General features: G+C 40.7%; 1 protein-coding gene across 7 annotated transcripts in view; it reads left to right on the top strand.

Annotated features, from left to right (window-relative positions):
* The first annotated feature begins 482 nt into the window (after window positions 1–482).
* The window catches only part of LOC308200365 (uncharacterized protein), a 67,207-nt gene continuing 39,717 nt past the window's right edge, over window positions 483–27,972 (top strand). For 2 of the 7 annotated variants that reach the window (XR_013955562.1, XR_013955563.1), the window contains exon 1: window positions 498–2,204. The gene's annotated coding sequence lies outside the window, so the exon portion shown is untranslated. Of the gene's footprint in view, window positions 2,205–27,972 lie in introns of all 7 variants that reach the window. The other 5 variants (XM_080606009.1, XR_013955559.1, XR_013955560.1 and 2 more) reach the window with 5 other exon arrangements.

Here is a 27,972-nt window from a genome sequence, read left to right as displayed (position 1 = left end):
TCAGAAATCTTCTTCCAAAAGATAGATTCCTCAAGGCCAGCCTCAGTTGCATGTAGGTGTTAAAACTGCCAGGCTTGCAGCAGGGGTTTTGGAGCTGGCTCTGCCCCATGCTAGATGACTTTCCCAACCCCATTTGTGGCCAGTACAGGCTCATTGACATGACTGGCTCACAGCTTATGGAGAAAATCTTACTTTTTTTTTTTTTCCTTGCTCCTATAAAACCTTTATTTGCTTTAAACCCAAATGAAAAATCTAGAAAAAATCTAGATTTCTGGATCAAAATTATGCAAAATGAAGTTAGTTATTATTTGTTTCAAGTAAGTTTCCTGTAGCTTGCTGGAGAAACAAAAACCCCCCAAGCTGCTCTGTGGGGTGCGTATGATAGCACGCTAACAGCCCTTCCGAGCGGGTCCTTCCGAGCTGCGCCACCCTCCCTGCCCCACGTGGGGTGGGGGTAAGCTGGTATTGCTTACCCAGTCAAATAATGTTATTACCTGCAGGCAGGAAATAATGACGTAGAGATAATAGCAAGTCCAAGTCAGACAATTAGCACAAATTTCCTATCACAGGGAAGTGTGTGCATGTTCAGAGTCTTGTAGTTAACAGCTCTGGATTACACTGAAAGAGACTATTACCTGTTGCATGCAAAATCCTTCCTTTTTTTTCTTCTTAATTCTGAGCTCCAAAACTGGCTAATGAGAAGTGGAAAGAAAGACTCTTACTGTAAAAGCAGAAGTGGTTGGGTACATACGAAGCAGGCTAACCTAGCAGCCACTACAACATTGGGGGCTGCCTGAAATCCCCCTGCACTTACCAAGCCCCAGAGGATTCCTTGTTGTTGCTACCATCCAATTATTCATTATTGTTACTTACTAATTTATCGTAAGTAAGCTTTCTAGGAGAAATAATATCCAAGCTGTTAGATACTGTGCTATTTAAAACATAAAGCTATTTATAAATTTGTCTATAAGAATTTACAAAGAGAAGTCCTGGGGATAATGCAATGGTGTCTTATAATTCTCTTAGAAATAATGCATTTTATATCAAATTAGAGAAGAAAAGATCAAAAGTGTAATCTCTGTAGTAATATTTAGACTCACTAGTTATGAAAATTCTTTTGGAATACTTTTATATTTTCTCTTGCTTGGCTACAAGGTTTTTCACATCAAAGGAGCATGGGTGTAGCTCGTTGTGAGCCCTGCAGCCTGCTTTCCCAGCTGTAAATACTGAGATTAGTGATTCTGCACATCAGGTGGGTTAATACGGGGGAGGAGAGAGGATGAACAGTTCAATTAATTAAGCCAGGTTGTAGCACATCATCATCATTTTTCAAGGTGTCAAGTGGGGAGATCTCCAGGAGTGATGCAGATTAGCTGGGACCACCTGGGAATTCAGTCTCATTTGCAACCCCAGCACTTCAGAGCAATTGGAAATAATGTTTGTCAAAGTTTAACATTAATCCCACCATAAATATGAAGCATATTTGTAGGAGTGCCCTAAAATACTGTTAATTTCCCTCCCTGTAATATGGAAATAATCCAGTGAAGCCAAGAATTTTTCTGACTTTGTGCAGAGGCTTTTGGGTTTGAGGGCGTGACCCCAGCCAGAAAATTCGGCAGTGGTGCAGCTATTTCAGTGATCACGATGACAGAACTGAAAAGCGGTTTATTCCGAGCTCTCACAGCTTGGGGTGAGAGCATGCCGAGGAGGCAGCGGAAGCCTCTCACCTCCTGCACGCTCACAGAGCTGTGCTTTGGGAAGCTCCGCAGGCTTTCTCATGATGTGAGCTGTGAAGACCCAGCAATATTTCATCCTGGAGCTATATTTGCATATCTGTAGTCTGCAAGTTTGGCACGATTCCCTTTATGAAACCATTTATTCTGCACAGATTGATATTCTTGAATGTCAGGATTATATGCAACCCACCTCCTTTTATCCCAGTCCTGTTGCATGTTATGAGCTTTGCCCTTTATTGCTTTATTTGCTACCAATTCTGCAGCTGTTTCTTGTTTCTCCGTTCAGGTGGCAAACCAAAGTGCTGTGGGCCTGATAAGGTGGTGCTTGCCCACTGGGGAGGAGCCTGGGGCTCCTGTGTGGTGAGGGGGCTCTGGGGAAGGAGCTAGGTGATGAGGAGAGGCTTTGCTGGGTTCTGTGGGGGACCCTGGGGGCTGCTGAAATGAGAGTGGAAGGAAGATCTGAAGGAGGTAGGTTTTGTTCTTTTTTTAAAATTCATTTTCCCCTGTATTTGTTCATTTTCTGTCTTTAGAGAGTTCCATTGTTATGATTTTCTGTCCTAACAGAAGAGCTTGGAAACTTTTTGATGTCTTTGTAGAAAGTTTTGGCTGTATGCTCCAGCTGGCTGTGAATCCCTTCACAGTGTATCGATATTAATTAACCCAGTGTATAACCCAGGCTGTGAATCCCTTCACAGTGTATCTTTATTAATCGCCCCTCTTTGGGGTGAGGAGGACCAGGGCAGGCCTGCTAAAGGACCTGGTGGGTGACCAGGCTGCCATCAGATGTGGTCCCAGGTCAGCACGGCAATTGTTTGCTGGGCTGTAACTGAGGGGGGATGTAGTGCCATTGGGATGAATGAGGTGCTGGGTCTGTGCAATCAGCATACGTGGTGGAACAGGAGAAAAGTGAGAAATTTGAAAAGGCAGGACTGCCTTTTTGGTGTGTTGCTGAAAAATCCGTTACAATGATACACAACAGAACAGAAACATGCAGGTAATTGAGCATGACCTGTTCGCTGTGAGAAAACAGGTAGTTTTAAGGTTGATTACATGTTTGTTTTAGAATGATATATTCAGTACTATTGAGGGAAATAGTTGGTGATGACCATTTCAGGTCTCATAGAGAAAGATTTCTGGAACAGTAAATTGTTGCAGAAGGAACAATATAGCTATTATTTCTTGGTTTAACTTCAAGAAACTGTGGTGTTGTGCTTGGTCCTTAGCACTAGAATCTCCTTTTCACACCCCACTCTGCTTTGGTATATAGTTACTCTATGAATATTTTGTAATCTTGCTTTGCGAACAAGGAAGTATTTGTTTAAAGGGAAAAAAAAAAATCATATCTTTATGAACTTGCATTTCACATAGGAAAATGGCTTGAATCTGAGCAATGTGAGGGGGAAAGGCACCATTCTAGAGCTGACTGCTTCCACCACCAGTTACTCATCAGTGAGCATGGTGACTGACTCAGTCTTGGGCTTGGTGTGCTCTCTCATGTAATCAAGTGGTTTTTGCAGGCGGCAGCGTTGTGATTTCTTTCATAAAGTGATAAAACCTAATCATATAACCAGTTCAGTTCTTTCCTCCTTGGGAGAGCTGGAAGGTTATTCCAGAGCTTAATTTTTCTGATTGTTAGAAACTGATTATTTTTTTTTTCAACATTGGTTTTCGGCCAATTTATTTTTTCTTTTTCTAACTTTGTCTTAACTGTTTCCTCTCTCCCTGATTTTATTTACTGGAAAACATCTAGTGAAGTTTCTAGGTTAAATAAGCATATTTGTTTTAATCTTGTCCTCTGTTCCCATTTCTTGATCATCCAGGCAGTTCTTTGTAGTATACGCTGTAATTCATCTTTCTTGAGCTTGAGCCAAGATGTCCAAAAATTATGTTATATTGAAAATTAAGTTCTTTGTGTTTCTGTCTATTGAAAAATGATGTGTAATATGACTTTTTTTATTAGCAAAATCCCATTCTAAGTAAAGCATGCTCAGTTTTTCCTTATTTCTAACTGATGAATTCCTGATATTTAACAGAAATTCTTCTTGTTGCTGATTCCTGCTACTAGTCTGGTGGATAAAGGGGCTTGCACTGGGGGTGGGGGGGGAAGACTCGCTGCATTTAACATGGTCCTCTTCAGTAAAATGTATAAGGAAGTCTGAAACAGTGCAGCTCATCGTGGGTTGAGGTCTGGTAAATGTCCTGAGACTGATGAGTAGCAATGATGTAGACTATAAAGAGTTACCATAAAGTAGCTTGTTTGTTTGTCAGAAGACATGAGAGTTGGGCAGACTCTTGTGAACAAGTAAATAAGGGATATCTCACAAACTCATAAACCTTTGAGAAGTTCTTAAATAAATTTGAGCAGCTCAGCTCTGTTGCTGGTGTTATTTGCTCTGTAGACCAACACCAACGATGTGTCTCGCTGACTTTGCAGTAGACCTGCTGATTGTGCGGATTTATCTCCAATATCAGTTTCAGAAAATATCTTCTAATATTTGTCAAACTGAAAAAATACTACCGCTCCAACAAAATTCTTGTCCTGTTAGCAAATTTGAGCTGACAAGCTGTACGAAGCTCAGAAGCTTCTCGCCCTGTAGAGGCCGAGCTGGCTCATTGCTGCCAGCCCTCGGCAGCATCTCCTGGCAAGCAGGACACATTGGCGAGTTGTCCAGGCTGCACCAGGGAGAGGAGCTGTGCTGGAAACAACAAGTGGTGCTTTGTGCCCAGGGCCTTTGACAGCTCTCGGCTGACTCCATGTGAGGTCTGTGGGGGATTTTTTGCTCTGGAAGTTTTCTTTGTTTTATAGACAGTATTTCTTGCTCCTTCTGAACTGAGCTGATGCTGGTTGGACAAACGGTGCTTGTGGATCCCGAGGAAGAGTTTGTATGCTGTTTTCCCAACTCTCTGAACTTCTGTGGCTTTGGGCACTCAGTTGGGTTTTCATATTTGAAGCTGTGTTGGTGACAACTGCTGTTTCAAAGGAGAGACAAGACCCTAGCAAATGACATAGCCAGTTCCAATGGCAGTTGCCAAGAGTTCAACCAGCTCCCCAGACTCACTGTTCTGGAGCTCTGTGGACATCCTTCCGGGGAACTTTGCAAAAATATTGACAGCAACCAGAAAAGTGTCGCCTCTTCTCGTGCCCAGGTGCAGTGCGCTTTAGCTCCTTCCAGCTCAGAGCTGCTTATAAGCTGAAGCAATATTGGTTGGAAAGGAGTGGAGAGAAAATGTAGTAACTTGAGTTTACCAGTCCTATGCTTTAAGCTGCTGACTTTAGGGATGGGCCTTTGTCTTTCCCACTGACCAGTTTTCTTTGGTGCCACAAGCACTAATGACACCACTGGAAAACAATCATGGAGCCCAAGCCAGCTGTAACTCGTCCTTGGGTTGGAGAAGTGAGGGAATGGAGATGAGAGAGCAGGGTATGGAAAAGGAGTGAAAAGAATACCTCACAAAAATAGGGGGGGGAAAAAAGGACAACCAAAAACCTTCTAGTGAACAGGGCAGATTTATTTTCCAGAAGTAAAAGAGTCAAGACTTGTTCGAGATATTGGAAAAGCTCTTATGTTTTGTAAACATTTTGTATTTTCTTTCATTGAAAACTTGGTAGTCATTGTATGAGCTTAGATTGTTATAGGCCCTTTCCCCGTAGCAGTGGAAATCTGTGTATCTTAGACTTGCAGAGGTGTACAGTTGTGTCTTTGTTACATCAACCCTGAGCACTATTTTATCAGATTCTGCTCCTGCAGGATATACTCTTTTGTTGGCATGAAAAAACATTCTGGCCTGTGACTCAGCCTGACCAGCTCTGCTTTACTTCATCTGCAAGAAACTGCATCATCCATGTATTTATTTACTGACACACTGCATGGTAATTTTTGCCCTTTAATATTCTGTTGTCTAATTGCAGTTAATAGGGGTTCTTAATCTTACTAATTACTGTAAATCATGCTCTGCTAGCCATCCTTTCTTTCAGTGGCAATAAGGCTCTTTTCTCCTTGGAAGGTGCATGTAGTTTAATATAATAAAAGTGTCTTGATAATTAAGATTTATTGGTGAGGGCTACAGAGGGCTGTGAGTCTGCATGTGAAAGCGACATACTGGGTTTAAAAAACAACAACAAAGGGGACGGAAAATTCAGGGCCTCTAGAACACTTTAGTGATGCAAATGGCAGTGAGCATAACTTTAGCCACCTTAGTTTAGACATAAAATTAAGCCTAAGACCTTTAATTAAAACTATTAGAAGCCTGCAATGCTGCTGGCATACTGTTTGACAGGTGGAATGTTACCTCTGAGCAATTATCACTTCCAGCACAGTGTTCTGGCATCTCTGCAGTCCTCCTGTGGGTGTCTAAACTTCTAACACTTTCCCTACAGAACGCTTTTGATTTCATGGTTAATCTGTTGGCCAGATCATCATATGCTATTAACGTGTATAAATCCGATCAAATCAGGTTCAAAGTTTTATATAAAAACAGGTCTGTGTAAGAGATTAATCCAAGTGTTGATCCACTATAGATTTCTTTTGGTGTTTATAACTTGAATTCGGTCTGCCTGAATATTTTTGTATTTGCTTATAAATGCTGGTGCTAGAACTGGCTCTGAGGTTTCAGCTTAATTCCCATGAGGTAGAAAACATTTGTGTTTAGAGGAAATATTTAACTGGTACACTCTGCAGAATGCAGACTTAGAGCTTAGCCTTAGGAAAAAAGAACAGAAAGAACTGAAAAGTCACCAAAAATAGATTCTTTGAAACTGTGATCAGGGAAGTTAACAAGTAATGGGACTTGTAAGAAGATGACTAATTTATTTTTTTTGATGATTAAAAATCTGTGCACAAAATGTTGGAGCTGTAATTCGCTTCATTGATATTCCAGGTTATTGGCTGAGAAATCTCTGTAAAACGCTGCGTTCTCACCCTTTATGCTACGAGTGGGCACAAGGGACCTCCCTCGGTGCGTCCTGCCCTGAGCCGCCCCGTTGCAGCGGGAGCAGGTACGTGCAGGAGCTGGCTGCGCAGCCAGGTCAGGCGCCAGCCTCTTGATGTGGTTTTGTTCTGCTCCGTCCCTGTGCTCTCCTCCCGGAGCCTATAAATAGCTGCAGACGACAACCTGCTTTCGCTCCCTCCACGCTGCTCCTACTTGTTAAATAACAACTGCATGCTGAAACCAAGCAAGTAATCATGCAAAGCTGTATTAGGCTCTCCGTCTGACATGTCACTTTAGAAGGAAACTTTTAATAATGAATTAACATCTAATTTTCACAGTGTCCTGTCATGTGACTTGCATGTGTAGATGTGCTATTAATTACTTATGGTAGCTGTAAAGGAGATACTGGCAGAGTTCACAGGCTGCTTTCTAAGTGTGCAGCATCATTTAAATGTGTCTAATGGCATTGCTTAGAATACACTTACTCTTGGCAACCTGCTGATACCATGCTTAGAGGCATTTCTCTGTGCTATTTGTGTTCTGCTGTATCTGTGGTTATCAGCTGGCAGCTGAGGCTTTTGCTATAGGATACTGGAGAGTCATACAGCGATAGAAAGTCCTGGATAATCTAAAATAAACCAGCAGACTGAGGGAATAGTGCTCTCCCTGCGGTGAGGAGGAGTGATATAGCATCTGTCTGGAACCTGCTGAAAGCACCTGAGGCAAAATTTCTTACCTGTACGCCTTGTGGATGCATTGCCCTTGGAATTGCCCCATGAGACCATTCTTGTTTCTGCATCTTTAGGAGACCCAAGAGATGTCCCAACAGGCTACTGAAACAATTGGGGGATTCCTAAGGCTACGTGTGGCTTTTTCTGGAGAAATTCCTACCTGGAGCGCTTTGAGTTTACTAGAGAGCATCCCATAGGGCTGCGTGGCATGACCTACCTTTGTGTTAAATATTTCATATGTCTAATGTAGCTCTGCAGAGCTTCCATGTTCTCACTGAGCAGTCTAGCCCAGAGCGGTCTGCATGTCAACACGTGGGGACCTGGGTCTGACATGTCCTCAGCGGCATACGTGTGGACAGTATGGCAGTACGTGTGAAAACAATGCTGAAGTACCAGTGTCTCCTCCCATCTCAAAGACAGGCTATGCTTCCTGCAATCTGACTCTCTCCAAGGGGCAAGGGATTACATGCGGGTTTCTAGAGTCCTCCACAAACTCATTCGTTTGTGAAGTGATTGATGCAAATGAAAGGGAGAACGGGGCACCTCACGTGCTCGAATGCTACAGATATGACGAATCTAAAACCTAATAAAATCGAAGATATCTTTGAAACTCGTATGAAAATATAATAAACTGGCAAAAATCACAGTTGTCTTCTGCATGCTTGAGAAGTAGAAAAAGGCTAAATTTTATTATACGAGCGACTCTTTTCCTTCTTTATGGTGGCTTCACTTCCTTCAGAAAAGAGTCGTGTCTAGCCTGTAACATTGATTTTTGCTGAGTGAACTTATTTTGCTCTTTTTTTCCCCTTTTGGATTTGCTCATTTCTGCATGCCCCTATTCATGTACCCAAATATGTTCTTTAGCCTGGCTTGCTTTTTGCAAATATTTTTGTTCATTGTGTAAATAATCAGAGATATGGCAACTTAACTGATTCCTGTGTGGGAGATGCTCCCCTGCCTAGGGGAGGTAATAAAGATTGACAGGGGCACTGACATTTTGGTTAATTTGTCTTCAGGAGCTTTACTCTTTGTGAGTTCAACCTGCGTTGAACATGATTTCCTTGACTTACAAAGAGACTGGGAGAGGGAGATGTTGATGCAAGAAACATTGGTTCACAGCTGACAGCCCTGTCCCTCCCATGTTGACTTATTCAAACTACTGAGGAAGATGATTATGAGAATTCTCAAATTCCCTGGTATTTGAAAGGTGGGCTGAATCTTCAGAACACGTATGCAAGAAGAGATGATCTGAGTTACGAAGGGCTACCCCTGTTCAGGAGAGCAGTGTTTAAAGCTCAATGACAGACTACTTCTAGCTTGGAATTTAGAGTTGTTTTCTCTTGCCCTGTTCTCATCCTGTCATTATATCTTCAGAAACATTGCTATTGACTTCAGCAGATACTGTCACAGCCCAAATGTCATCTCTTAAACTCGCATTAGTATATGACTACACACCAATTGCTCTTTTACCGATTCTTTGTCATCTCAGTGTCAGAAAAGTGAGCTTCTAACAGACCAAAACCTTTGCTTTTTCATTTTGTATTTCTTTCTACATTTTCAGGTTTTTCTCTTTTTTTTTTTTTTTACTTTTTCCATACCTTTGAAGGTAAATAAGGTAAAATATTTCAAGGTGAGTTGTTTTGGTGTATTAATTACTTTTAGCATCTTTCTACTTAGGACAAATTTCTCAGTCCTTGAAACTTAAAAAGAAAAGCCTTGAGAGCTTTACAGAATAATCATTTACATCCATGTCTTCAGCTATTTACAGGACCTCTGAAGTAATGTCCTGTTAAAGAGAATATAGATTTCACATATTATAGCTGAATTGGTCTTTATAAGGTCAGACATCAATTTTGAAAGCCTTTGAAGGAAAAGGGCATCCAGTCCTATTGTATTTAAAATGTTAAAGAGCTTTAACTGTCTTTGCCTGGAAACAAAATGCAAATGATAAAATATATTTGAAGATTGACTGCCTTATAAGAAAAGCTGAAAGATTCCTGTTTATTTGGTAAAATTCTGCTCCTCTAGATGAACTCCTTTGTTAAGGTAAAGGTTTTCCTCAGTTCCAAAAGTTCTATTAATATTCACTGACCAAATTATGGTTGTCAGTCCTTTGCTCCGTCGTGTTTTTGACTTGACTTAAATTATAAATCTTTCTGCTGAATTTTGAGAACCATGTAGATGTCTCTTAGAACCTTTTTTACTTTGGAGCTATTGACATTTTCTTATCCAGTTATGAATACATTAGCTAGCTAGTCAGACAACATAAATGTTTTGTTAAACATCTTTCTTTTGAGCACTGTGTCCTGTGACAATCAAGTCAGTAAGTCGGAGCAGACGTCGTGTTGTCACGGGGAAGGATGGGGTGCCTTCTCAAACCATACTTGAAATGAGAACTACCGCATGAGTAGTACTCTTTTCATACACGATCTTAAATTTCAGTTACTACAGTAGAATATTTAAAATGTAACTAAGCCTTAGACACCGTGGTTTACTTTTTAAAAAAAAAAAAAACCAAATATGCTGATTGTGCAGTTCAGGAATTGTGAAACCCAGGTTTTCATCAGTATTTGAAAATCAAACAGTGAATTATTGTATGGTACTCCTATGTGCTCATTTTTGTTGCTTTGTGCTTCAAGCAACAAGAACAGGTATTTCATAAATGAGATGAAGGCATGACAATTTTCTTGTTAATTTGCATCTATTCTTACAAGACGATATGCTCAAGAAAAAAAATGTGACTGAAGATATTGATTTCCTCATTTTTACAAAGAATCTATATTTACCTCCTCGTTTTAATCATCGTTTTAATAAATGTTATCTCATATCAGTTATTTCCCTTATGGGAAGAATTGTAAGAATTTAAGATTAAGTTTTACTTTGTGCCACTGGGAGTGTTTTTTGTCTTTCTCCCAGAAGTGTTAAACTTCTATTTGTATCAATGTAATTGTTTTCTCTAAATTACTCAATTTATAGTTCTTTATAGTGTTGATTCCTTGAAGTCGTGAATAAATGAAGATGGAATTGTTAACATTCTGTTTGATTTCAAAACTTCTGGCCAATTTGAAGGAGGTCAGATTGTGTTGGCTTCAACACACCATTAACAGCTCAGTTGTATAACAAATTGAGAATATTGAGATGCCATTTCTCTAGAAAATAGCTACAAATACTTGAATATCCATTTCATGCTTAAATTGACTAAATGCAGTTGGGAAATGCAGAAAAGCTAAACTTTGTCTCTAGATCAGCAGAAGCATTTATGAGATTCACAAAACTGAATTACTGATTTGACTTGATTGTGCTTACAGCCACAAATAACAATGATGTACTTTAGATATATTACTGTAATGCAGTTATTTTTAACATTGCATCTTTCAAAACTGCAAAACAAGAAGTTATACATCAAAGCTGAGTGTGTTATACTCTAAAAACAAATGGAATCTGTCATTATTCATATCATATTATTCATATGATATCACGATGAAGGATATGATTCATAGATGACCTGTATCTCAAGGTTTATAGTCATTGTCAGCTTACTCTGTGGTATTTATACCTTCCAGATGAAGGAATAGCTTGGAAATAAGTTAACTAACTCTTGGGCATAATTTCCTTGTCTGTATCAGATATAGATTTCATGTCTGCATCAGCCTATTTAATTTGCTGTCAGTGGTAGTTACTTCTTTATTACCTCCTTGGAGAATTTCTCCTTAATGAGCAAATTAAGACTCCTGACTTCATACTGTTAAGTCTTTGACTTGCTTTATGGGAGCTGCCTTCTGAGCCTCTTTAGCCTTGCCTACTTAGCTGGGTGTGAGGTTTCTGCTGAAGTACCTTCTCTGAAAAAGACATAGGCAGTATGCTTTAAGAGTTTAATTTCAACAGCAAGTTCATTCTCTCCTTCATCTATCTCTTTTATGGATCATATAGGTACATATGGTCTCTATTTTGGCATTCCTTAACAGAGATCTTATGTTCGATTGTCGCGTATGCAGGGAGTTACTTGGCGGCTTACAGAAATACATTGAGATCTGACGAAATGTGAGGAAGTGTCTGTTTAGGCACATTTGGCAGCAGGGAAGGGAGAGTTAGAAAAATAAGGGTGAATCTATGAAGGCAAGCTGAACAGTTCTATATTTTATCTGCTAATAATGGCCTCCTCCTATATATAAATATTTTTTCCCTTACTTCCCTGCATGGTTCTTGCAATGTTTACTGTCGCTCATCAAGTTAATCCTATCAAGTCCAACCCATGAGACCACTTCACGCTGTGCTGTATCAGCCAGCCTCACTGTTATCTTATTTAGTTTGATCTCTAATATAACTTGGTTTGACTTGCTGGTGTGCAACATATGTCAGCTGGAAAACAAAAAGGGAAATCTGTTTGTTAAGTGCAGCTAAGACAAGCCTCTGTTTGCTTCTTACACTAAGAAAAATGAGCGAAGCCTATAGCAAATGTGGATGCTTAAAATTTGAATCTGGGAGACTTTCATGAAGAAAGATGTATTTTGGGAAGTATCTTACCCTTCTTATTGAAGTCTGGTGGTAAATTGCTTGGGCTCAAACATAATTCATGTAAGTCTTACAATCAAGAGTAGTTTTGTTTGAGCAGGGACTTCAGAGCTAGAGACGTGGAATATTCTGCTATTGACTCCACTAGGAACAGACCTGGGCAGCTGCTGAGCACTTTGGAAGTCTGCTCCAGAGACAGTCTTGATATTTGGATGTTCAAGGCTTTACATATTTACTCATCTTGTGATTTGTCTTATTAACCTTTTGTCAGTAGCTTTTCTGACTCTGTAAAAACAAGTCTTCTAAATTATAGAGCTCTCTTAACATTTTTCAATTACGTATTACACAAAAGCTAACAGGTTATTGTTCTATTCCTCAGCGTGCTTATGCCCAATAAATCATGGGATCCAACTGTCCTGGTTCAGGTTCTGTGCTATTTCTAAGGATGAATGATGAAATAAGTCTACTAAAAAGGAAAGTAGTATAGATTTCCTGTAGTCATTGTGTCATCAAAAGAGTTTAAATCTGACCAGTTTGAAAAGTCCAGATCAATTGTATATTATGAAAATTCCTTAATGCATTTTTGTATTGCAAAAAATTATAGCTTCTAAATGCCACGCTTTGAAATACAGAGCTCTTACTAGTAAAGGTTTTTCTGAATTACCTAAAAGCATGAATATAGAAAACTGAAGGCAGCAAAGGATAAAATGTATTTTTTTCCTAGCTTTGTAGCAGACATCTTATGTTTTAGGAAAAGGAGGCAAGGGAGATATGTTTTCCTAGTGGTGATATCTATAAATTCTTGGAAAGTGATGTGATACACAAATAAAACAAATGCGTTGTTTGGCTAAAAAAAAAAAGCCACGTTGCAACTGCAGTACTCAGTGTACTATACGTGTGCACAATTCCATGTATACATGGCGAATCCTGTTGCCTGTGGAAAATGACATTTGCAGCTCTGCAATATTGGCTGTGCTAAAATACGGTATGGTGGAGAGGCTCTGGCTGAGATGCATCCCCCACCCAGGCCGTCCATAATTCAAGGCATGGCTGTTAGCTTTGTTCCTGAGATGCTCTGGCTGATGAGCATATAGCAGTCTCATCCTCCTGCCTTCCTTCCCCTATCCCCACCTCAATCCATTCTTTGGTGCTGGCTGAATGAGCAAAGCAATATGTGGGTTTTACTTAAAAGTAGAGAGTGTTTTGTCAAGGTGCTCTGATAAAGGAACTTTGTGTGCAGTTATGAGTGTCTGCGGTATTTATGGGGTATGGAGAATTGCTTTTTCCTGTCTCCTCATATTTCCTCTCCTATGGCTTTTCTCTGTGGCTGCTGTTCTTCTGTGCAGTTTTCTGAGAAAGCAAGGCAGATTGTGCTGCCAACTGACCTGAGGGACAAAGGCAATTAATTGCTCAGTCATCCTAGGAAGACCAGACTGGGAGAAGCCAAAGCCACGGGCTGCTTGGAAGTGTCTGTAATAACACCTCTTTCAGGCTTCGTTTTAAAAAATAAATAGAGTTTTTGTAAGAAAAGGAAGCGTGAGCTGAAGAGTACAGAAATGGTTATACTTTTTCAGATCATAACCTCCAAATGAACAAAACTACACTGGAAATCAGTACCTTAAGACATAAGTATGTAGCTTGATCATGTGTTCTCCTGCTATAGGCTCCTGCACCCATTGGGTTATCTTCTCTGCCAAGTTAGTTTAGGTTCAGCCATCTCAAAGATGCAGCAAAAGACTCCCAACGCTGAACCATGACATTCTGCCTTCCCTAAGGTAAAGACAGTATTCCAGGTTTAATGCAGGAACTTCAAAAGAATCAGAGACACGTTATTTATCATACTGTTTCAAAGACAAAAATAGGAGTTTTGATATATGGAAAATTCTGGAAATAATTTATAGTAGCACTTATTGTCATGACCTTAAATCAAGTAAGGCTAACTCTATTCAGCAGTGGTTAGGACTAATGAGCAACAGCCTATATATTTATCCATAAATTTCATTATAATCTTTCCAGTATTACTTGGAGGTTTCTAAACTAATCCTGATTTTTATTACCTAGCAATATGTTGGTTGTTTTGCTTGACTCCTTTTTATATGGCTTCTTTATGCAGTTTGGTGGCACTGTCTAAATTAGATGTATTTTGAAATGACATAGTAGGTTATAAAAGTGGAGACCGTCTGGTGTTTACGCTGTAGAACACGCTCTCTGCCTCCAGGCTTGTTTGGGCTGTGTGCAGAGTTTACAGTTGCAGGCATTATGCAGGTTTTAGAACTATCTTCTGTATGGTACATTAAATCTTGACCCAGCTCTAGGCAATGCTGTGACAGTTTCCCCCCTGTATATTGGCCAGAACATGCACTTAATGGCAGCGAACCCCGCTGCTATAGGTGCTGCAACCTATTACCGGCAGAGTGGTGATGCCTGAAACACGCTGCTTTAGTCCAGTCAGGTAGATCAACATGTTCTCTCCAATGTCTGTTTGGATGAAAAATTGGAATTTTCATGAATTGTTCTTATACAAAGCATTAATTTCATAAGGTTCTGCTTTCCATTGAAGATCCTCTCCAAATCAGGTTTGAGAATCCCAGGTGTGTAAGAGTTTTTGGTTTTATTTTTTAATTTGTCAAGGGGAAACCACAATTTGAGGAGTAGTTGAATTCAGCTCATTTAGCTGGTCTCATTGACAAAGTTTTAATTTCTTAACTGTTTTGAATACAGGGTTGTTACTTTTCTGTTACTCAGTTGTTAGGGGGAGAAAAGAATAAACCTGAATGTTTTAAACTATTCATAACATTTTTCAAGACTTGCAGATGAGATTGGAATTAACTTAAGTGATGAACAAGGATATTTTCTATCTTGTAAGAATGAGGGGGGGGAGAGGGAAAAAAACTAAACCCATCAAATAAGTTATTCATTGCAAATTACTCATTCTGATTTAATGGAAAATGAATTATTATATAGTAAGTAGAAAGTATATTAATTTAAAACTGTCTTATGGAAATTAATATAGAAATAAGTTCTCAATGGAAAATTATGTTTCAAGAATACTATATTAAGAGAGTAATGAATACATTATGAAAATTTAATTGCATATTTTAAAGCAATTATCCAACTGATCATACAATTCCTGTTGCAAATAGTAATTAGGAAAATATTTAGATTTATCTAAGTATATAAATTGTGAACTATCAGGAAAGAGAATCCACTGTAATAAAGAATAATTGCCTGTCGGTTGTCCCTTAAAACTTTATAAATACTTTTTAAACATTTCTCATGAAAGCTGGGCCAATCCTCTTGTGTTTTAACAAGTTTATAGAACGCCATAGTGGGATGGAATATCCTTGTAAGGTTTCTAAAGAGAATTTCAAACAATGCACATAGAAACACCATTTGCTCACCAAAGTTTGTTAAAGGTTTTGCTGTCAGGCACTTGGGCTGATGAGGCCAAGTGCCAGAGCTCACTGGCAGCCCCCTAGGAGGGTGGCAGAACTGCCTGGGCTGCAGCCTGCCCAACGGGAATCCCTCGTGCCTCACTTAGATTTTAAGATAGTGTTTTCATGTCCAATTACCTTCTCTAAGACGAAGATAATTTTGTGTTGCTGACTGCAGTGAGGGACCTGGCACTGAGTTAATGTTCCTCTGGCACAGAACCCGTGCTCACGTGGAGGTTTCAATTCACAGATGCTCTAAAACCTTTCTTGAAACTACCTTGGAATTTGGGTAAATTATGTACGATTTTCTGTTCTAATAATTTAATTCTCTATTGGTGAGTGGTGTGGTAGGCAGGTAAATAACCTTTAATTTGGGCTTAATTAGCTTTTCTTTCACTTGCATTTATTTTTCACTTCCATGTAGTGTCTATATACCTACCAAAGACACATTTGCCATCATAGCTTCATGAATTTTCTGTAGCATATCAGTGCTGCATTCTTTATTTACTTGCTATATTATATGCACCACTAAAGTAAAGAAAGAGTACTTAGTGTGAAAGCTTAATTTCACTCTGGTATTTTTTCTTGGAGGCCACTCGAGTCTGGCTGTGTCAGGAGGTGGTGAAACAAACGCTGCAGTGGCGAGTGTGCAGGGACCTGATGTCCAGGGCCAGCTCCTGTCTGGTGCCCTGGAGCGAGAGCCTGTTAGCAGGAGCTCGTTGGATGCGCTCCTAGAGCGTGTTTTCCAGCTTACCATCGGCCAAAGGCGATCTGTTTCATGCACCGAGGCTGCTCCGAGACAGGAGCCAAAGCGTGGTAATTAAGGATGATCAGGAAGTTGTCTGCAGAAACGCACTTCTCAGCTGAACTGAAACACTGATGTAGATGCGCCCTCTGTTCTGCACATACTTCCTTTATCGCTGTTGTTTGTTTTTTATAGTCAGAGACGTCTTTGTAAGTCAGAGATGAGACACGAGGCAATCGGTGTCAGTCTGCAAAATGGGGATGTTGCATCAGCGTTGCCCTCTTCGCGAAGCCAGAGGTGAGCTTTGCGGCAGCTGTTGCTTCTGGACGACACTTGAGCGTAATTTCCCGTTGATCTCTGCGGCGGTCTGTGCTGACAGTGTCAGAGGTGAAGCACAGAAGGTTTTTGTTGGAAGGGCGAGTCACAACCATTTGTACCTGTGCTGGCCACAGCAGCCAGCCTGTCTGTAACAGGTATCGCGCTCGAGCAAGGCTGACCTCTGCCAGGTCCTCGGGTTATGAGTGCAGTAAAAAATAGTAGCTGCGTAATACCCTCATGTGAGGGCTGTCGGGGTGCTTTTGGCATCTGGTCTCTCACTGCCTCAGTGTCATGCAGTTCTCTGGGCTGCCCAATGTGCTCGTGTGCGGGCATCCTTCAGCAGCCCCCTGGGCTGCTCCTCCTCTTCGTAGCTGAGGGCTCTGGGGGTGGTTGGGAAGTCCCATCACGAGCGTGCAGGGAGGCCAAAACTGAGGACCCAGACCTCTCACCAGCATTTTCTGCTGCACTGGGAAGTTTGGAATATCAGTTTTTGTTTGACCTTTGGATGCATCTCCACGCATGGCTCACTCCACTTAGTGGGGCTCCAGGACAAAGCTGTGCACATAACTCAAAGCTGCCTGAAGGACCAGGGACTGGTTGGGATCTTATGTGCCTAGAATCGTAGACCTTATGTGTCTGCTTTGATGTGATCCAAATGTCCAAACAGTCTTTTTTCTTTAACTTCTGGAATGAAGCTACTAATTAAATTTCCTCTTAAAGGAATCTAGTTGGCGTACGCCAAAACTCTGCTGTGAATTGAATTAATATCTGGTAATTGGGATTGATTAAAGGATTTGTTTCAAATCCATGCTCTCTCTAATCAAAACACTAATGTACATTCAGCCTCTGCAGCTGACATTGAGATGCTGCTGTTGAAAGAGAAGGCAAAATACTGCAATGGGTGTTAGTGACAGGTTGGGGTTTCCAATGGATAAATTAAAACAGTATTTTTTTGTTATCATGTCTGAAATACATGTATATATGTAAAGAAATTAACAGAGCAGTTGCACCTGTGTAGTTATAGTGATATTGGAAAATATTTTTCCACACATGGCTTATGCAGTAATGCCAGCTTGCACATGGTGTTGGCTTTTGTGAACCTACCCAATCTGCATGTGAAAAAAGCTGTCGTGTCCTCAGGTGGGATTTTCAGGCACATGTAAGAGGTGGGCTCCTATACAAGATTGTATGAGGGAAACTAGTCTTCTGCTCATGCTGTCCCATGTGTGGTATCACATATCCTTGGATATCACATACAAAAGCTTCACGTGTAATATCTAAGCCCATGCATCCTAAAGTTCTTCACTTTTGCATACCTTGATGAGAACAATGGCTTACTTAGCACCTTTTCTCTCAGGATCTGCTAATGTAACAGCTGATGCTTTGAATCCTAGAGGACTAATCCAAGCCTATTTACACTGGGCCTTACTAATCATCAGAATTAAATACTGTTGTAGGACCGAGTTTGCCGGTGTAGCGTTGCTTTGTATTTCTATTTTGGTTTTTAGACTAGAAATAGATATGTATCTTCCTAAACTAAATTATTCAGCTCTGCATCTCATGAATCTCAGCAGTATGCATGCACACTGTTATGCTTGCTGTATGCTGTTTTTTGGAGAAATGTCTTAGCATTGTGTAATAGGCAATTCAGGAAAAGATCCTTTGATCAGGTATCTGTTGCTGATGAGAGTAGAGTGAATACAGAGGAAAACACCACTTTTTCTTTTCTACCCTAAAAATTGCATATCTTCCAAGATGAACTTAAATAATTCATGGAAATTTACTGCAGGTTTCTAATTAAAACTAATTAGAACCAGTCTTTTATCACATAGTTTACCTCTCAACAGCTTCATATTCTTTATAAGATGACATTTTTGTATGCATGTTTTTGGCTTGCAATTAATGTAGACTTAAAGCTAAAATGAGCATTTTGTTTTTCCTCTGGGTAAAGCTTAGGGAGCACAAAAGCAAAAGGTAATCTTTTTCTCCACATTGATTGGGGGCTGAGAGTCAAATCAAGCATTCACCCAACTTGGCTAAAGGTTAGTGTCTTTAAAGCTGTTCATATGTGTTGCTGGTTACCTCTGTATTGCTTGAGGTATCTACGCCTGTGTTTGCCTCCTGTGACATTATTTTGTTAAAACCAGGTTGAGCTGATAACCTCCCTACAGCAAGCTAATTTGAGCAGTGCATCCTGACATTTTTATTAGCAGAAGCTGCACTTCGGGTCTGTTTGTGTACTTCTGTCCTGTTTCAAATGCCAGTTCGCATCTCTGGTTGTCACCTCCGCGATCGTTTTTGGCGTCTCTTTGAATCCATGATTCTTGCGCTGGGGTTGGCGCTGACAGAGTGGGCGCCCTGCCCCTTGTCCTCGCTGCTCAAAGGCCTGCAGGAGAGGAGGGTGCCGAGAGCTGCAGGGCTCGGGTCCCGTGGTGGTTCTGCTGTCGCGGAGCAGCCCAGCAGTGGCAGTGGTTGTCCTCCCTGGGTCGGTGCCGCTTGGGGAATGCGAATGCAGCTGTCCTGGGTTGGGGCCGCTGCGTGCCCCAGGTGCTTGCAGGGCTGTGGTTCCCCAGCATTGCCCTGCTGGGGCAGCAGGACAGCTCCCAAAGGCATGCTCGCTGCCTTGTGCTGCGCCTTCCTGAGCCCAGGGGCCAAACTGAGGGGAGCTCCTGTGAGCAGAATGAGTCGGAAGAACAAGAGATGGGGTGGGAATGAAAAAATGTTTGCTCTGCGTCTAAAAATGCTGGAGATGCAATTAGTGAATTAAGCTCTGCAGAGTTTAACTCCTGTTCTGACCCAGTTAAATCCTGCTTTCCCTAACTTTCCCTGCAGTTACCAGGGGAAACTGCCCCCATCCCCTTCCTCCCGCGCCACGGCACAGCGTGGCTGCTTGCGCTTACACAGCCCTGGCTCCAGCGGGGCTCGATGGCATCTCGGGGGCTGTGGGAGATGGAAACGGCTCTGCATGAGGCCTGAAAGTTCACAAAAAAAGACTAGTTCTTCAGTATAAAAACCATGTGCAAGTGTACTGCTTCTCTTATTTTAATGTAACTGGAACATTAGCAGATTTTGAGATTCAGCTTTTTTTCTTTATCCCTGGAACTTAATACCTATGAATGTTGTCTTTGAAAATGTTCCATAAGCATTATAATTCTCCCTTCGTAATTGTTTCCTAATCATACATGGTATTTTCAATAACAGTTTCCAGTTCAATACTGGCATAGCATTCTTTCATCCGGTCTCCTAATAGTACTGCAGGAGTAAACATGAAAGTCTATAAAAAGCAGGCTAAAAGTTTCTTCTTCCTATAAAGAACTTTAACTAAGAAATTTAAGTCTAGCACTGTCTATTAAGCAAGTAAATAATTTAATTGTTCAATTAAAAGATATTTTAATGGCTTTTTTCTTTAATGAAGGCATGTGGTTATTACATCCCTTAAATTGCACTCAATAAACTCATATTTTTTGTGGTGTGCATGACCCGGATTTAAATAAGTAGTTGAAGACACTGAACTTAATAAACGCTCTCTAGTTGTATAGTGAGATATGGCAGAAATTAGATGACTAAATAAGATAATACTGGGGGGGGGGGGGGGGGGCGGAGAGCTTCCCTCTTCCCCCCCAAACCAAGCCCTAAAACCCGCTGTGTGCAGTGATGCTCTCACCAGTGGTGTCCCCCTGCAGCAGGGCTCCTCGGGGCTGGCTGCTGAGGGCAGCCTGGCTGCTGGGGGCACGGCAGGCACTGCTGCCTGTAGGGACCTGCTCCTGGTTTTACAGCAGGCTGCTTTCGGTTTGGTGGTGCTGTTTTTAATCGCTAGATGCTCTTTAGGAAGCTAGTATTAGCTTAAATTCTTACGTTTGCTTAACTTTGGGTAAGCTCTGATAAATCCATTTAATGCATTTATTTATAGCGTGGTCTCGGTAGTATAGAATGGGCTCCAGGATGTTGGTGAGGTCTTTTTTTTTTTTTAATGCTTGTAGAATCATGTTCGCTCCTTCAGAAAAGACAAATTGGATGGGATTTGCATCTCAGATCAAAGGGCAGATGCTAAAAGCTCACCTGAACCTGGCTGAGCAGGGAGCGATGCTGCTGCTCACAGCCATTGGGAAACCTGCGTGGTCACAGGCACCAGCTGATTGTGGGATTGGCTTGAAGAGAGAACTTAAAATATAACAGTGCTGCTTCTTGTTACTCTAACTGGAGAATATTTTATCTGTGAGAACCTAATGGTTGCAGATGAGTCTGCTTGGAAGACTTGTCTAGGGTTTTACATATGTGAATATGCTTCCTCATGCACAGAGGAAATAAAAGAAGGGAAATTCTTGGGGAAATCCTCCCTACTTATAGGCTCAGTATGAACTTTCCTCTTGTCCTGAACTGTTCCAGTGATACCTCCAGTGTATTTTAAGAGAAAATTGCATTTTCCAAAGCTTTTGAAGGATTGTTGAGGTTACTGGTGTTTTCTTGTACCATGTTTCTGCTGATTATGTATCAAGCTCAGCAACTGCTTCAAGGAACAGGGATCCAAGGCAAAATGGGAGAAATACTGAGGTAAATTTGGCTACAAGACCCTTTCACAGGGGACTATGGGTGTAGGAATGCTACCCACATGCAAACAGGGTAACAGCAGCCAAGTTTAGCCGTGTTGCCCTTTTTTGTTGCTGTCCCCGTGTAGCAGGAGATGTGTAACCGCTTCTCCCCTGTTTAGTGATAACCTCCTGCAGAGTATAAAATCCACTTACCATTAAATGCATGATGTGCTATGGTTTCTTGGGCAATTTCATCAACGTTTTCCCCAATATAAGACTGATGCCACTGAACAACAATTCTCTACTTTCACTGCTAGCAATAGAACAATAAAATTGTTCTGTTGAGATTATTCAAGCGCAATAACTCCTACTAATAAATTAGAAAAGGGGAGGGGGAGAGTTTGTTTAACGGAACAAACAGCAGTGGTGACATGAGTTTCTTACAATCTGTAAACTGTGTTTTTTCAGGATAAACTTTTCAGTTATGCCATTGAAGAGTGGAACTAAAAAAGATTAGATTCAGAACATCATCATGTAATTTTATTAAGAACAGATGGGTGGAAAATTCCTTTGAGTGCTATAATAGCTGCCTGCCATTCTCGGGATGGCAGCTGATAATGTACTGGATGGACCTTTCTGTCCATCTGTTAGTCCATCTATCCAATATTCCTTGGCTTAGGGAACACTTCAGACTTGAAGCTTCAAACAGCATAGTTAAATGCCAGAGAGATTTTTGTAGTATTTATAGACTTTGCTAGTTCACGTTTAAGAACATTTTCTGTGATTCATCAAGTGTTACTTGATTTGTATCATTTATTAGGAGTGCAGCATAATGAGTTAGAGCTACACAGGATATTTGTGTGCCGCTTGGTAGTGTTCTGATCAGACAGGCTGAACTAACACCTACCGTGATGTGTGTTCTTACTGACATATACTAATTCATATTCATCTTAAAGTTTATTTTACCTCAGATCAGAGAATTTTAGGGGGAAGTGTCCTTGGTGCTTTTGGATAAGGGAAAGGCAGGGGAAGATCCAGGAGTTACCCTGCCTCTCCCTTAGCATGTATGGGTTTTAGGTGACAAGGGATGCTGTGTGCTCAGTGGGGAAGCTGTTAATCTGGTTGTCAAATAAAATAGCCATCCCTAAAGCAAGAGCTCTTAATGGATTCGGGGGTTTTGGTCTTTATTTTTCACTTATTTCCTGTTGTCTTACCTATAGTTGATTGGGAAAAGTGCCTTGAAAAAAAAGCTTAATAAGTTTGCTTAGATTTCTTGTGGTTGCAGCGCAGTTAAGATGCACATCCTTTACAAAGAATGTACTCTGCAGTTCCCCCGTGTATTAAACAAATAAATATAAAGGGATTAACACCAGCTTGTACGGTTACCCAGAAGTTAAAGCATTACTTACAGCACTAAAAAGGATGTGAAGATTTAGTGCTGCTGTGCAGTGCACTAAATAACACCAAATTAACTCATAAAACATGTCAAGACTTGGTACTCCAGCCACTCCATCTGTGTACAGCTGTCCCTGTAACAGGGCTGCCTACTGTGCTGGTGATGAGGCTTGGTAGGCACTTTAGGAGAAAATGCTCAGTGATGCAACATGCGAAGAGACTTGCCTAAGCCAGAGAAGAACGAACTTAAAACACATATTTCTTTTTTTCATGACCTTACTGTAAATGCAAGTGTCTATTCTCCATGAAAAGACTCTTAAAAAGGACTGGAGGAAATAAAGAGCAGAAAACCACTGGGTTGCTAGTGTCCACTTGAGATTTGCAATATAAATCTAACTTCACTTTGCTGTCTCTCAACCCCCAGGTATGTTTACTATGGCTACTCCTGAGAAAATTGTTTGTGTTGGGAAGTTTTCAGTGCTACTTCTCTAAAATGGTTTCATAATCAGGACAGCATTATAGCATGTTGATGACTCTCTCTTCTCCCTGGCCTACATCTGATGGCTGTAGTAACCACAGCAGATATTTTATTGCAAAATTATAGCAGGTATTTTCATGGTATTTGTTACCACTTTTAGTGGGAGAATAGTTGAAGGGATGCTCTATTTTTGTCTTACTTTTCTTTTATTACCTGCAGTGATGTTTCCCTGTTGTTTTCCTGTCTTCACTTGTGCTGTGCCACGGCTTTCCCATTCCTGGCTCACGTGTCCCTGCGTGTGTTCCTCTTACCCCTTGTCTCCAGAACTGTTTCCTTCCTCCTTGGGTGTGGATGGGAGTAACATAGTCCCACTGCTGAGAAAAAGATCTCAGAAAACATTTTCCTTTTATTTTGTTAAGTAACGTCAGCCATCAGTAGAAGTGTTTGTCTGGGCTCCTCCTGTTTTTCCAACTGCATCTATGAGCATCTTGACTTCTTGGCAACAAAAAGTTTGGAGAATGTCTCATGTATTGGAAATGCACAGGTTAGATGACTGCTTGACCTCTGCAAGCAAACAGGAAGCACTAAACATCCATGCTTTGCAGGTTTTACTTTATGAAATTCTACTTAGGTGGAAAAAAAGTGCTTGAATTATTTGGATGTAACTTCTAAATTGTAGGTGAGTGTACTTGATCTCCATTTGAATGTGCCATCCAAACAATGTGGTCTGCTCTGCAGAACAAAATAATGATGAAGGGTGTTTTTGCTTCAGATGAGAGCAGCTGATTCATCAGAGTAATAAAAGGATTAATTACGTACCTGACTGAGGTTATTTTGTTCAGTCAACTATGACCACTTGTATGAACTCATTATTCTCTTGTGTATAAATGTAAATACTCTCCAGTTGTCAGATAATCCTAAAATATTATTTGTGATGATGAATTGTATTCAGAGCCATAAGAAAGCTTCACAGAAATTCTGAGTTCGTGGCTTTCAAAGTTTGAAGCACATTTTGTTGTTGAGTAGAAGCTCTGAAAACTCTTTCCCTGTTGAATTTCAAGATGGTTTGTTTCTTGTTGCAGTATAGAGGAGATGGTCTAGGTGACCTCCTGGTAGACCTCTCAGTCCTGTATTTCTATGGTTGTATAAATTTATCTCCTCTTCCAGGGAAGGAAAATATCCTGTATGGGATCAGTATGTAAATCTGTGTCAGGAGGCCACAACTCTTAAGGAGGCTCACAGAGTGGGGCTGTCGAGCTTTCGTGTAGTCTTGGGTTTGCTCAAGGCTTCATGACCTCCTTTTTAAAATTCTGGATCTTCAGTGTTTTTCTCCATCTGATGTCAGATTCTATTAATGCAATATCTGAGCATCTCAATAAGAAGTCATTTGCTAATGTACCTGCAGTATTGTAACTGTACTCACAGTACCCTTGCAATGCACTCAATAAATTAACCTTGTTTAACTGTCGTGGAAGTTGAGGCACAGAATGTAAAAAACAAAAGATTAGAAAAGGCTTTTTGGGGATGTTTATGCATCTTCTGTGCCTTAAGTTGTGATTATAAAATCACAGATAAATACTGTTTCAGAAGTATACTTTGTTATACCCACCCTGTCGTTAAGAAATGTGGATTTTCTTTCTCACTTTCACTCAAATTACCTTAAAACTGCTCCTAACTGATAATTGCGTAGCTTCTTCAAGCAATCAAAGAGCCTCTCCACTGATGGATTTGCTGTCCAGAGCTTGACTGTCCTTGCAGTTGGAGAACTTTGCCAAGTGCATAGTCTGATAATTCTTCTTACTCTTTTCTCAGTGGACATAGCGAGCTGTTTGCTCCCTTTGTTCTGTGTGTGTGGTGTTTTTTTTTTCCTCCCCTCAGCCTTTTCTACACACCATCTGTGAGCCTCTTCTGTTAACTACAAAAAGCGGTGCCTGGGTGGGGAGGGTGCGCTTCCGTCCTCGCAGGCGGGCTGCCCACCAGGGATGACACAACGCGCAGTGGGGGTTGTGCAGACGTCGCCTAACCACGTCATCAGCGACAGCCACGAGGTTTTAAATTGGGAGTTGGAGCTTCCGAATCTGGGTGGGAAATGGTGGATTTGGCCTACGAATCTTAAATTTAGTGTGTGAACTTCTACCAGCAATCCTGGGCAATCTTTGTGATAGCTTCAGGTGAGGGTTGGATGATTGCGAATGATGTTAAAAATATTGGAAATTAATAAATGGTAGATTTATGGCTATTTTGTCTAAAAATCTAAAAAGATTTCGTGTATCTCTTTTTGTCAAAGAACAAAAAACTGAAATTGCCCAAAAGATACGATGATTTTACAGTGAAATATTTTGTCTCAATATCAATTAAAAAGGTAATGCCTAAGTCTGAAACGGATTTCACAATTGCTTTTGCATACTTCTGTTCTTATGGTGAAGGTGTAATAATAGGAGTCTGAACACACAGCAGCGAACATATATTAAGCCAAATTAACCCTTTGTTTTCCAATCTAAAGATTTGGTTTATTAATGTGCGTGGAAGAATCATTTAAAATAAGGTTGTAATTTCCCTAACTCCTGGATTTGGGGAGAACCCTGGCATGTCACGCACAAGTGATCTACCAAAGGTTGGAGTTCAGTTCTTCGCTTACAAATTCTTAAGCAAAGAGAAGGGTAGTACATCTAGTAAATCAGAAAAGAAAACAAACCAAAACCCAGAAGACTTGGATGCCTGAAGACTTACCCCTTTGTTCTAGCTACATCAGCTGGTCTAACAAAACATAGTTTCTTTCCCTGCAAACTTCTCCTCACTATTATCTTTGTATTGTCACAGCTACAAAAGCGACACTGCAGTATTGTATTCTTGTACAGAGCTAAGTTATTAATGAGGTAGTAAAGAAACTACTGTTATGAAATTATATTCTTCCCTTGTAAAAAGGTACCCCTGCTTTCTCTTTACTTCCAAAGGAGATGTATCAATTTATGGGATCGGCATATATAATTTGGCGGCTGAGTCATCATTGGAAGGAACACAGAAAAGAATTGTAGTTTTCCATTACTTGCAGGAGATATAATGTGTTTGTTTTCTCTTCATACTACATAGGCATAATTGCTTGATTCCTCTTGCACTAGGCATTTTGAATTAGCTGCTTTAGTGACAATGCTCTCCTGAGTTTTCTGAGGCATGGTGGGCCACCATGCTGCTGGTTTGATTTTTGTATGATGACAGCTATGAATATTTAAACTCTTTTCCTACCTGTGTGCTTAGGTCCTGTAGAGCACCCTCCCTGTACAGGAGTAGTGCAATGAGGCTGAAGAGCACATTGTTGCTTAGGAATGATGTTTAGAGGCTTCTTCCACTCCCCTAGGTAATTATATGGAAAATACTAATGTGCTTCTGGTCTTGATCAGTTCAATTCCCCTGGTTTGAAACTGAAAGGAAAGAAGGATAAATTATTTGAAAATTGAAGACATTTATCTCTGACATTTAATCAGTGTAAAGGGATTTCTCCTGATCCATGAAACTCCCAGTACAACATAAATGTATCTAACCCTCATCAATGATAGGCCGTCCGTCAGCTTATATACTTTTTTCCTATTACTGCAAGTTTATCCTCAGATCTAGCAAAGACCATTCATAAATTCATATTAAAGGTACGTTGTTTGGAGAGGATATTATACAGTATAATTCCAAGCTCAAAATCAAGCTGTGATAACTGCTCTTTATCTGACATACTAAGCTTTCAATCACACTTTATCACAGATACAGGCGTCAGTAAATGAGCAGTTTTTTCCCAGGAACAATACAGATAAGCGAAGGTGGCTGAGAAGGTGCAAAGCGTAATTTAGAGAAGACAGCAGGTCTGTTAGGTGTTTTGACTTCCAGTATCCTTTGTAAGAAAAAGCCCATAAAAAAGAAATTAAAAATGACTTAGAGAATCATCTTCCTGAATTATTCAAACCCTTATTTGTCTGCTCCAAAGCAGAAATAAAAGAATTAATACCTTGTTGTCATACAAGGGCTTGTATCAGAGGTTGTGCAATTGTCTGGGAAAGCTTCTGGGGGAAGGCGTAGCAGCTCTCTCCTGTTTCCATTATGGCAAATAGGAAGCTCACTCCTCTGCACTGAAACGTGGGGCTCAAAGGAGAGGAAAAGAAGCATTTTATTAGGCTGGACTAACCCTTCTTAGCACAACCAGTGTGCGCCGATGGCTAAACTGGGCCAGGCCTCTTAGTCGCAAGTGCTGAATTGGGAAACTCACTATCTTTTGCTTTCGTCTTCTTTGGGTCTGTAGAAAAATATAAGTTGCTGAAAACTAATTTGGAAATGGGACAAGAGTATTTGCTTTCCCATAGTTTGTGATTTTTGTTTTGTTAGAAATGTAACTTTGAACCAAATGATACCTTTTGTTTAAAAACAAACTTCCATTGGCTCTGTGATACAGCTGATTTTTTTTGACTAAAATCATTCAGATGTGTTAAATATACTTGACTTAGCAATGGGGCAGTGGAATTTCTGACCATGCTGCATAAAATGTCACTGCCGTGCCATACTGTGCCCGCAGACCACGGTGTGTATGGGTGTGTGTGCCTTGACACTTTGTGTCCTACTCTTTCTTCTTCTCCTTAAAGAGCTGTAACAAAGGTAAACTGATCTTTTGTTGTTTTTTTTTCCCCTTTTTCCCAAAAATCTGTGATCTGCATCTGCTGTGGACTTTAGGTTGCATCCCTGTGAAGACTTGTTCTTCCCTAGTCCCAGGACACGTCAGACACTTCCAGCAGCTCTGCTGGCCCCTCAGGCACTGTTTCTGGAACTGCTTTCTCATCCCTTTTTATTTTTTTTTCTTTTTTTTTTTTTCCTCCTCCCCACAGACACAATAAAACTGATCATTTCCTCAACTGTATTCCTCAAAGCCTGCTTGCAGCGCAGACTGCTGCCGTTGTACGGCCTGGGCCAGGTTCTGCAGCAGGGAGGAACAAAGCGCTCCCCATGGCCCAGGCTGGCGCCCGGTGCCCCGCTGCTACGCACGCAGGCACTGGTCATGCTTTCAGCGCTTGTTTTGTACGTTTCGTTATCTCTGTTTGTGCGACTAATTCTGCCTGGATCTGCCGTGTGTGTACAGAAGAAATTTGGCTTCTGGATTGAGCAATATAATGGTGTTTTCAAGATGCACGTTT

The sequence above is a fragment of the Anser brachyrhynchus genome (genome assembly GCF_964034855.1).
Source record: "Anser brachyrhynchus genome assembly, chromosome: 10".
Taxonomy (NCBI): Eukaryota; Metazoa; Chordata; class Aves; order Anseriformes; family Anatidae; genus Anser; species Anser brachyrhynchus.
This window is presented reverse-complemented; position numbering and strand designations above follow the sequence as displayed.